General features: G+C 54.7%; 1 protein-coding gene across 1 annotated transcript in view; it reads right to left on the reverse strand.

Annotated features, from left to right (window-relative positions):
* Positions 1–11502, reverse strand: part of LOC100541373 (ATP-sensitive inward rectifier potassium channel 12) — a 28103-nt gene extending 16601 nt beyond the window's left edge. Inside the window, exon 1 of the mRNA XM_085237527.1 lies at positions 10819–11502. The gene's annotated coding sequence lies outside the window, so the exon portion shown is untranslated. The remainder of the gene's footprint in view (positions 1–10818) is intronic.
* Positions 11503–11785: the final 283 nt, after the last annotated feature.

The following is an 11785-nucleotide window of genomic DNA, read 5'->3' on the forward strand; positions in this document are numbered from 1 at the left end:
CTGCCAGGGAAATTGCCCCCCTGAGGCACAAAACCCATCAGCCCATCTCTTTCTGAAGCCCCATGGAAGAAAACGAACTGGCAACACACCGTCCCCATCCATCTGTCTGTCCGTTCCCTCCGGGTAGGTCTGCAGGACAGATTCCCAACCCTCCTTCACATCAAGATCAGAGGGGAGGAAAATATCCAAGCCACGCTGCTGGGGCTGGAGAGCTGCCATTGGAAAGGAGATCAAAGCTTCCAAAGAGAGAGACCCCAGGAGAAGCAGGACATTCCTCTCCGAGGAGGAGGAAGGAGGAGGAAGGCTCGTGGCACCCATCTGAGCCATCCACCTCGCTGCTCCGAGGGCTGCCTGCTCCCCCCGCTGTGCCATGCTGCAGGCACAGATGGCAGTGCACCTACTGACTTGGGTTGTTGCTTTTACTTTATTTTAAAACAAAAACAACGACAAAAAAAAAGCATGCTTCCAATTTGGGGGAAAGGCTGCTCAGTCCTGCAGCCAGGCAGATGCATTGATATGCTCGCAGTGCCCGGACACCTCCCTGTCTTTATGGGGTCAAAGACCAGCATGCTTCTCAGAGCTCCCAAGGGAGAAATCAATGGAAAACGATGCTTGGCTACCACCAGAAATTCCCAAATCAGGTCCCATTCCAGTACAGAGGATAAAGAATCAGTGGTTCAACCTCTCCTCATTGAGGAGCTAGAAGCAAGCAGGAGAGATTGCCACAGTCTGCTCCCAGTTGCTGCCCAGAAAGCCACCACGTCAGACCAGCTCAGTGTTATTTCCACAGCAAATTGCTCCTCCTGGAAGTTTTCCACCTGTGCTTTCCCCCTGGGCAGAGTGCTGTCGGCTCCTGCTATTCGGCTCCTGAAATGCAGGCAGCGGGCTCCTGGGGAGGGTGGGGGAGAAGAGGGCAGGGAGCAGTGGCTATACATAGCCCATGGCACAGAACTGGGAGGGAAAGCAGCACACAGAAAGCAGTGCATCCAGGAGATGGGTTGAGCTATGGGCACTCCATGCTCCCTTGCATGGTGCACCACAGACAATGGGCTCCATCATGGCAGTGAGAAGGATCCAGCCCAGCACTGAGCAGCACAGAGCCTGACCCCTGGGTAGTGCACGTGGTGCATGGCAAAGCCTCAGCTCTGCTTCATTAAAGAGATAATGAAGAGAAAGGGGAGTCTTAAATTAATGGTTCGCCCCAATGAAGATTTGGTTCATGGTGTCACCATCCCCGAACACACAGCAATCCCATCCCCAAGTGCCAGTGGGCTGTGAAATAGCCTGTGCTTCAGGCTGTCATTATTTGCAATCTGTGATCCTGGAGGGGAAAAAAAAAAGAAAGGCAGAAAAGCAACTTATCATTTTTTGTCAATAAACAGGGAATTGCAGAGGCTCAGCAAGCATGGTGGCCAGCAGGTCACCACCGGCTGTGCTGGTGTGATTCATCCTGACCAAGCTGGATTTAGCCAAACCAGCCTGGAATAGCACAGAGAGTGCAGCCCAGAGTTGCTGCCCGGAGAGACAGGACCAGAAGAGCCCAGCCCCACAGTTGCCTTCCCCTCCACCTCCAGAAAAATGAATGGAAAGCTCCAGTTCCAGCCCCCGCATCCGCTCCGTTGCAGGTTGCCACATTGCAGGTTGCCACACTCAAGCAACCCAAATGCATTGCAGAGGGGTTATTTCTAATTTTTGTCCCCTCTTCAGTCCCCAGCCCCAAGGCTTCCAGGAGAGCCAGGCGCCAAGTACTGCTCTGCAGCATCCCCTTGGCTGCTTTCCCCCAGCAAAGTCAGCTGAGCCGCTCCAGCTCTGCTTATGTGTAACTTATTATTAAAGCTGAGCAAATAATTCAGGGAGAAAACTCCAGGAACGACATTTCGCCTTTTCATTTTCTGCTCTCGAGCTGTCTGCAATTTCCCCGGTGCTTGGGGATGATTTAAGGACCTGTCTCCGTCCAGGAGCGCCGTGCTGCGATGGTGGCTGCGGGTGTTTGATAGCCCGAATTTCACGTGGGCAGCTGAGGACAAGCTGGATGTGGAAGGATGGATGAGTCTTTCCTGGTACACTAATTAGGCAGACAAGATTCACAAGTGGGCTTTTGGGTGTCTTTCTGTGTCCAAGCACTGCTTTATGGGAACAGCGATGCTCACGTCCTCCACAAATCCTGCCCAGGTGTGCTCTCAGGGTGCAAACCCAAAAAGATGATAAAGACAGAGAGAACAAGGCTGTGAAATGCAAGGACTTAGCTAATGACCACCACTTCGTTAACCTATGACTGCTTCTCCTTATGGCTGATCGATTCCCAGCCGGAGCTGCCAGCCCAGACACGAGATGTGCACAGAGCACAGACACAATGCCCAAACACTGCGCTGCCTACCTGCACCCCAAACCATTGCTCAAACAGAAGGAAGACACCAGCAGGATGACCTTCCAGCATCACAGCCTACCCCAGTGTTCCCTTCCCCATTAGCAGAAAGGTTATGGAGCAGCCCTTCAGAAACACCTCGTCCCCGTGTCTCCGCTGCAACCTGCTTCGTGTGCTGTGGGGACAGAGCAGGAGGATCTCGTGAACCTCCCACTAGAGAGAGACCCGAGGGAGATCGCATATGAGGCGGAGAGGGGATGCTTCATGCCCCACAGAACCAGAAGGGGGCAGGGACACGTTGGAGCCACACAAGGTGGCTGAGCCTGGCACTCCGTTTGGCCCCATGGGAAATTCCCGAAATCTCTGTGCTCTGCTCCCATTGTGTAATTGCACTTTGCTAAGTAAAGCCAGCTCACAGTGATGCATCTTCTCCATTTGCCTCTATTCTGCCAAGTTTTCCTAATCCCTTTCTCTCCACCAAAGGACCCAGAAGTGGGAAGGAGAAGAAAACTCAATGCTCACCCCACTCGTAAAGCAAAATCCAGGACTAAAAAGGGGGGAAGAAAAGCACAGGCTGATGTCAGGTGCCTCTCCATAACCCGTCCCCTCACGGTTTGCCTGTGGGGGTTTGACAACAGTGCTTTTTGGCTGACAAAATGATTACAGGGTGCCGTGGCAGTGTGTTGCACACGGGCTTCTTCCTGCATTTCAAGCAGGGTAAAGACACGGCCACAAAAACAGCTGTGCTGGGGAAGGGTCACAGCAGTATGGGGAGAGACGGGTCAGCAGAAGGGAGGTTTGGGGAGACTTATGCAGTTATAGGGTGGAGTGGAAGGAGGGATTTTTTCTGCTTAGGAACTAGGAAGGAGTGGGCAGATGGGAGCATGCATAAGTGTGCAAAGGTAAAGACAAGAGGTGATGCGTGGCCCTGTTGGAGTGCTTGGGGGATGCTCGTGCTGCTGCCTGAATGGGGAAGCAGGGACGGATGCCCCATCCTCAGTCCTGTTGCAACACAGGGCTTGGCAGAAGCAGTGCTGGGAGCATTCCTGGCGTGAATAATGAGTTAGTGGTTGAGGTGCCCGGCGTGGACTTGCCGTGCCTGCGGGCAGCAGGTGCTGGGCAAGGGGAGGAGGAGAGGAGGATTTCAGTTCCCAACTCAATCTGTTGAAGAACTTGGCCTGCTCCCCATCACGCTGAAAATAGCACATATGTAAGGACGTGCACACGCTGCTGGCTGCGTCCTCATCAAGTACTTCCTTCCTGCTGTGCTCCACTGCCATGTCCGATCCCCAGCCCCACTCACGGGCAAAAGGCTCTGGTTCAAGACTGAAGCATCCTTCAGCTCTGCATACGGCCGTGCTGCAAGCACACACCAGTGCACAGAAGGCAGGCAGGGAACCTCTGCGAGTCCCTATCTCTGCTGGGATGTTGGTCACAGCTCTGAGCGTGGCTTGGGCAAAGCCTCTGCCTTCCCTGCCTTGAAATATCCCAAAGGAAATATCCAGGACAAGCACCTCAGGATGGAGGAAGAACAGAACTGAGTTTATATAGGCATTACTGGGAATCAAATGACACCAGGGAATGGGAAGGGACATAAAGGGTGCGTTGCTGATGCATAGGAGCCCATCCAGGGCCAGAGCTCAGCACGGAGCTGCTGGCAGCTGGGACAGAGAACAAGCACAGCTCTGAAATGTGCTCACATTCACCAAAATTGCTCCTGAGCGGCTCCCAAACCCCACTTCTTCCCAAAGGCCTCAGAGGACAGGCATTAGAGAGCGTGTGGTATCGGCTCTCCTGACACAAAGCCATTGTGGTCGAGCTGGGATCCTTATTAATTCTTTCCTCTCTTTAATTTCCCATTTTTCTCAGTTCCCTTGGCAGTTCCTCAGCAGTGGCCCCCTCCACCTCCATCACCCCCCTCATCTGACACCTCTCCCCCTTCACACTCGTGTGCCCCATCTCCCTCCTCTGCTGGGATCCCCAAAAATCACTCATTTCCCCATTGCGCCCATTGCCACCCATGCCACCAATGTGCCCCCAGGGGCCGCACGGTGCCCACCCAGCAGCAGTTACATAAAGCAGAGCTGGGGCTGTTTTCATTTGTGCTGCTTCCAGCGCTACACTCTTCAACTTTATTTGCATAACAACTAATTAATAATAATTAACGACTAGGAGAATGGTGCACGTTGCCAGCTTTCACTAATTAGCAACAGAGTGCGGGCAGCAGCCCCACGGCGAGCAGGGGGGCTCGGTGCTTTTGGGGAGGAGGAGGGGGATGCTCACAGGTTTTGGGATGCTCTCAGGGTTTTAGTGGGTGTTTGCAAAGGGTGTCAATGTGTGGGTGCCTCGAGGTGGGTGCAGGGAGCATGTAACTCCCTAACACATCCCCGTGCCTTCCTGTGTGCCACTGCACCCTGCTTGTTCCGTGCCCTTATTACAGCCTGGGACAGCACTGCTTATTTGTCTGGTGATGGCACTGCTCCATACAATTAACAGTAAAAAGTAGCAGCTCGCTGCACAAAAGGCTTTGCTCCAGCTACAGCAGCGGCAAGGAGAGAGGGGAGCAGGGGGCTCGTGCCCATCATATCCAATCCTCTGCAGGATGGGACCCTCAGAGGACAGGAGATTTTGGGATAACAGGGAGTGCACAGCAGGGTTGTGGGCACAAGACAGTCAAAATCCCTGGCCCACTGGAATCCATGCACAACCCATCCCAGGAGGGCATTGTCAACTATAATGCCACCTGTAATGTCACTGCACACATTTCACTGGATGGAAGTCAGCTGCTCACATGTTCATTCCTCTATATTTTTGAGTCTTGGTGATGCAGAGGTGGCCCCTGGGGAGGAAAGTCCCCAAGAAGAGCTGGCAATGGGAGTGTCAAGGGAAAGGGAAGGGGTAGGGGTAGGGGAAGGAAAGATCGGTTTCTCTCTTCTTCAAACTGCTCAAGCTCTGGCTGCTGATTTCCATGTCACTCAGGACCATGTGTGTGTGCACGCAGAGCAGAGAGAGCAGCAGGATAGGGGAAGGCAGCAGTTACAGCCCCCAGCACCTCACTGCTCTGTGCCAACCCAGGGGAGCAATGTCCCCTTCTGTCCTACTGCAAAGCTCCGTCCCCTTCCTCCTTTAACCCTTCAGGGCCAACCAGACAAGCCCTCAGTGCCAGCACCAGCATCACTCCTGCAGCAGTTCCCAGCCAGCCCTGCTCCACCATGGGAGTGGAGCTGCACACAATTACGCTTCTCTGCCTCTCCTTTGTAACTGTAATTCCATTGCCGAGCTGAATTGCTTCCCCTTCAGAACCACACATAATCCATTGCACTGTAATTATATGGGAATTTTAATATCTGATGCATTTGTAAGACGCACTTAATTCATCAGCCCCTTTAAGTACGTTGTCATTGCAGCCCTCCGTGCAGAGGGAAGGATGATGTGCTGTCAGATGGAGATTGGTTAGTGTGATGAGCTGGAAGGCATTCTCAGCCCAGCACACCGAGCTCCCAGAAGGGCCCCCAAAGATGAGGGACCCACGTTTGGGAAGGCCAAGACTGACACAAAGGGAGTAGCTTCTACCCAAGGCTTATTTTTCTTGGCGTTTGTTTCGGTGGCTCATTTCCAGGCACGTCCTAAAAGGGAACCAAACGCCTTTGCAGTGAGGACAAAGCAATGATTCTCCTGGCCCAGGCAAAAGGGATTCGATCACAGAAGCCCTTGTTCCCGCTGCTTCAAGGCACGGGGTCCCTGTGTCACACAGCTGAGAGGAACAGTGAGTGGCAGCTCCAGATGACGCCTGGGCTCCATCCTGCCCAAACACTGACACATGCACCAGAAGGGATGGGGGACAGTTACCACATGAACTCAGTCACCGTGGGGTGTCACAGGTGGTCCCCGAGGAGACACTGGCAGGTGACATCATGTTTTTTGCACTGTTGTTTTTCCAGCCTACGTCAATCTCCTGTCCTCCCTGGCAGCTGTCCCCAAAGGTGGCACCCAGGGGTGGTGGCCTCCTGCCCCACCATGGGGCATGACAGAGCCCTGCCAGATCCCCACAGTACTGGGTGACCCCACACATTCAGAACCGAGCTGGGGGACCCTGCACATCCCACAGCCAAACCCTGCTCCTATTTCCCACAAGCTCTGCCAGAGCAGAGCCAGAAGGGGACACTGGGTGAATGCTACCGCAAGCTTCAGGGCCACCCATAGCTCCCGGCTCCAGGGCAGCTCACAGAAGCTGAGGGCAAGAAATGAGCTGTGACCAATCTGCTGCCCCCACCACCGTCCTGTCCCCATGCCCCCAGGTCATGGCATGTACAGCAAGCCCCAGGTCTGCATCTTGCTGCAAAGATGCTGCACAACATTGCCACTGACTCCCTGATCCAAGCAGAGCTCAGCCTGCAGCATGGCATCTCAAACCCAAGGTATGCAAGGGGCTGGCAATGTCCTATGTCCCCATCCAGGAGGAAGCCAGTACCTGCTCATTCTTACTATGTGAAGTCTCATCCCACTGCTCACAGACTGCCTCAGTTTCCCCACCTGCACAGTGGGGATTTGCTCTCTGAGGAAGGCAGAGAAGTGAGCACAGATACCAGCAGACCCCCGCCCACCCTCCCTGACCCAACACCTCACCACAGGACGGGGTCTTTCCTCTCTCCCCCTCCCTGTCCTTCCTCAGGGTGCTGCCACTTGGGGGGATTTCACCTCCCTAAGTCAGAAGATGAAGTTAGCCACTCACCCAGCCCTGCCACCTCTCCTGTACGGCTGCTGCCCACCCTCAGGGCCCAGAGCATCCCCCTCCCTCCCCAAAAAGCACCGATTCAGGGACGCAGGCTGTGCTGCAGCTCTGCCGGTGGCACTGGCGGCTGAGCAGAGCAGACTGCAGCACGGCCGTTACATAAGCCCGAGCTGCTCCGGGGATGTAGGACACAGGAGTTTGTCCCCCAGCAGACTTGGGGGTGCCACCATCAGCCCACCTCAGAGCCAGGGCTTGTGGAGACCACTGCCAACTTTGTCTGTGGTGCAAAGGGTGCAGGAGGGGCAAGGGTGGGCTTGGGGTTGCTGTGGCCCTGCCATGGGATGGACAGTGGTGGCAGGGGACAGTAGTGGGGATAAGGGTGTGCACGAGAGTTGTGTCACTGTAGGGTAAGGAGTGGGGCAGGTGGTGGGCACTGTGCCCACATCTCACTGAGCCCCTTTGAATCCCTTGGCCATGAGCACACAAGTGACAGCAGGGGACAGAGCTGGTGACCAGGCTGGGGTTCCTGAGCTGCATCTCCATCGAGGTGATTCAGGGAGCAGGATGAACATCAGCCAGGACAAAGCATCCCGGCCTCACTCCCAGTCTGCTTCCACCTGTTACAGCTACATCTGCATCCCAGCATCCCTGGGTGCAGCATCCCTGGTTCAGCAACTGTGGGCACAGCATTCCTGCAGCCTACACCCCAGAGGACATCCCTAGGGTCAGCATCCCCCAGAGAGCACCCCCACACTATCCTTGGCATTGGCATCTGTGGGGTGTGCATCCCTGGGGCTTCCAGCACAGTATGGGGAGTCAGGATTAGGGTTTCGTAGAGCTAACTAAGAAATTCTTTCCTTGTGGCACAGCCCCAGTGGCACTTGTTATGAAGGATGGGGACAGTGACAAGGATGGGGACAATGACCCCCAGCTGTGTGTTCTCCTCCTGACTTTCAACCAGGAGCAGTCTAGATCTTACATTTAGGGGGAGGGAAAAAAAAAATCTCAGGCTAAGGCTCCTGGCAATAGGAGCTACCAGAACGGGGAATTAATGTTAATTAATTCATAATGACGCTGAGATAGTGATACCAGATGCTTCAAAAGTCCAACGGGGGAATCTGAAAGAGCTCTGCAAAAAAATCCATCGCCCACTGGCACTTTTGCAAGCTGCAAGCTGGGAGCGAGGGAGTGAGCTGGGAAGCAGAGCAGTGACAGCGGGGCATGTCCCCATGGGGTGACAGGCACACAGTCAGAGCTGTGGGGCCACCCCAGCACCCTGCAGCCTTCAATCCCACCTCTCTCCTTGTCCCCACCTGAGCTTGGATGCTGCAGCGGTGCTGACAGCTCCCACTGTGCTGGGATGTGTTTCACCCATGGGGAGGGTAGATGGATAGGGTCATGATGTGGGATGGGGAAATGAGTCCTTCACCAGCTGCTGTTCCCATGCTTGGGTGACGTTCCTTCACAGTGGGTTAGCAACACGGGGAATAGGTGAAACAGAGCTGTTTTCTCCTTTCTCCTTGAGAGTCAGCTCACATCACACATGTGGAGAACCCAAACCCAGCTGGCTGCAAGCAGAGAGGGGCAGAAGAGAGCAGAAGTGGACTGAAGCCCACATCACCTCCTGGGGCTGCAAACCCTAGCAGAACTGCAGGCACGAACTCAGCAGAAGACACAGAAAAGCCCTAAGCACGCTGCTGTCTTCCCTCCATCCTTCTGACCAGTGCTGGGGGATTACGCTACCTTCATGGCGATGCAATGGCACCTGCACCCATCAAGACCCTGAAATGGGCTCAAAGCTCAGAGGGGTGCCCAAGGCCCTGCAGGAGCAGCGGTGCTGGAGCAGGATGGGCTTACATAAGGCGTCTGTATGCCACGTGCCCCAGCACAGTGGAGAGGGGGCCAGACCAATCCCTCCCCCCCCCTCCACACAGTGACACACAGTGACAGCCCCCCTGGTCCTTCCAGAGACACTGAGCCACTCACCCATCCTATTTCCTCCCTGGTGAGGTTGGGTGAGGCACTCAATCCTGTCTGCCTCCAAGGAGAAAACACCATTTTGAAGCTCACGGTGCCATTCCCTACAGAGTCCCTCCAAAGTTCCCCTGCAGAAGAACAAGGACCTCCATGCTGTCCCCAAGCTGTGGCTGTGCCCGCCCTTTGCTCAGCACATCCGCACTGTGCTGCCAGCATTCAGCCCCGGTGGGGTCACTTCAGGGCTCCTAAAAAATCCACCTTACATTCATAGGGAAAGCCTCCTTTTGGGGAGAGAACAGCAGAAACAACGCCGGCTGTCATAGATCAGAGGGGTGAGATGGAAAGTGGCCCTTAAGGCGTCCGCCGGAGAGCAGCTGCTGTTTATTGGGCGCGTAGGGTAATGCTCAGCGTTATTCCAGGCCTGAAAGGAGCAGACGGGGATTTTTCTTTTATATATATATATAAAAAATTATATCAGCCTTGTTTTCATTATTTTCTGGCAGCTCTGACGCTTTGTGCATGCACAAAAGGAATCTCACCCGCTGTTCAGAACAAAAGGACCGGGAAAGTTTTCCAGCGCAGAGCAGGGGATGAGGGGAAGGAGCTCGGAGGAGCTGGTGCTGATTTTGAAGCAAGCATTGCCACAGCCCAGTCCTTCAGTGCCTGAGGGGCACACGGGGTCCCTGTCCCCATCGGGCCACCCCAAGGAGGTCCCCACATTCCAGTTTGGGGTCAGGAAGCACTTCGCATCACTCCGTACTCTGCCAAGCACTCATCGTGGGTGCAACACCCAGGGATGGATCACCCCACGGGTAAAGCTGCCCCACAATCACTGCTCAGAGATTGTGCCACAGCTTTCCCAACAGCAGAGGTGAAACGGCGCGTGCAAACCAAATCCCTGCTGTGCTTTCTAAGAACGGGAATGCAAAAATCAAACCCTCATTCGCCAGCACCACTGCAAAACAGGTGGTTCCGAACTGCAGGGGCGGGGGGAGAAGAACCCCCATTTGGTGACTGTGTGCTCTGCAAAACTGCCCGGGGATGAATGCTGCTAAATACACACCATTTTCTCCCTCCCTTGCTCTATAATTAAGAGAGACTTCTAAAAATATAAACAGCCTCATGCACCCAGAAAGGCATGCAGGTGCTGCTCACTGAGGCACTCCAGCACAGCTCATTTTCTGGGCGATTTTCACAGCCTGGCTCACTCGGTGCCGATCCTGTTACAGTGATGCAATCCTGCTGCTGCCGGTGGATTGCTTCGCTTTCTCTCTGTGCTTTGCAGTTTGCTTTCAGCCCTCCCAGCTCCCCAGGAACGAGGATCACTCACGGGCACGCACAGGGCACAGCCCCACACAGACATCTCCCAACAAGCCGCTGTGCAAAAGTTTGGGCTGAGAAGGTGAGCTGCCCCCAGGGGGGTGAACGTGGCACCAGCACTCCCCAGAAGGCAGCAAAAATCCTCACCCTCCACACTGGGGGGGCCCGCAGCATTGACACAGGCACCACTTTCTTTCCCCCAAATCAAACGTATCGTAGCATTTCGGGCACGGCCATCCATAGGGTTGGGGGCGAAGGTGGGAACTTGATCAGTGATGCTGCTGCCGCAAAACTTCCCCGTGTTATTGTTCCTCCGTGAGGGCTGCGAGAGGTGGAAGTGATTGACTCACTATGAGACTGCTGTTTTCATCTCCGAGTCGGGATCAGAGCTCCGGGAGCTCAGCAGCCTGCGGCCAGCACTTACCTCTCACTGCATCCAGCCCCCCCGGCCCTGAGGTGCAGGTCCTGCAGAGTTAGCTGGCCGGGGACCCCACGTCCGCGCCGTGTCCTCCCAGTGCTGGCGTTCGGCTGCTGCTTCTCAGGCACAGACCCAACCCTTCCATTGCGACCATCCAAAAAAAAAAAAAAAAAAAAAAAAAAAAAAATCTTCTTCCAAAAGGAGGAGGAAAAAAAAAAAGAAAAAAAAAAAAAAAGAGGGAGTTTGAAAAAATATCTCACGTTTTTTTGTCGCTTTGGTTCCCCCCCGGAGAAAAATAATGAAAGAGATAAATCCCAGCAGCCAACAGATCCAGACTCAGGTGCATTTAGCTTCAAACTCCCTCTGCGCTCTCAAAGCCTTCACCCTCAAATGGGCTCTGGAAGATGCTGGGGGGCCCATCGCTGCCAAAGTGTCATCAGATATCCTTCGGGCTCAACTCCGCTCCTGCCCATGGAGGGACGACTTCTCTGCTGTGGAGTTGGCAGTGATGTGCCTGCCTCAGCCCCAGCGTGCGGGGTGGGTGGCTCGCTGGGTTGGTGGTTTGTTGATTTTTTTTTTTTTAATTATTTCTTTTCCCCTTCTGCTATTGGTTTCCTCGCTATCTGATCCTGAGCAGCGCTGCAGCTCGGCGCTCCCCTGCTTTTCCCCAGCAGCTTGACAGGGAATGAAACGCAGACACCCAGCGAGACAGGCTCAGGCTTCTACAAAGCTCCACTCCCTCCTACCGCCTTTGTCCGCGAACAGCAACTCCTCCAACTCAGCCCGTAGACACAAGTGAACCTCTGCATCAGCACTTTCCTAATGGCTGCTTCGCCCGAGTCCTTCGGCCCTTCTTCTTCCTCTCCCACACCTCAATGCTTCCGTTTGCTTTCACCAAACGCAGCCCCACCGCAGCGATGCTCCCGGCTCAGCCCCCCACCCCCCGGGGGCTCACAGCCCCACACTCCATCAC

The sequence above is a fragment of the Meleagris gallopavo genome, chromosome 16 (assembly GCF_905368555.1).
Source record: "Meleagris gallopavo chromosome 16, MGAL_WU_HG_1.1, whole genome shotgun sequence".
Lineage (NCBI taxonomy): Eukaryota > Metazoa > Chordata > Aves > Galliformes > Phasianidae > Meleagris > Meleagris gallopavo.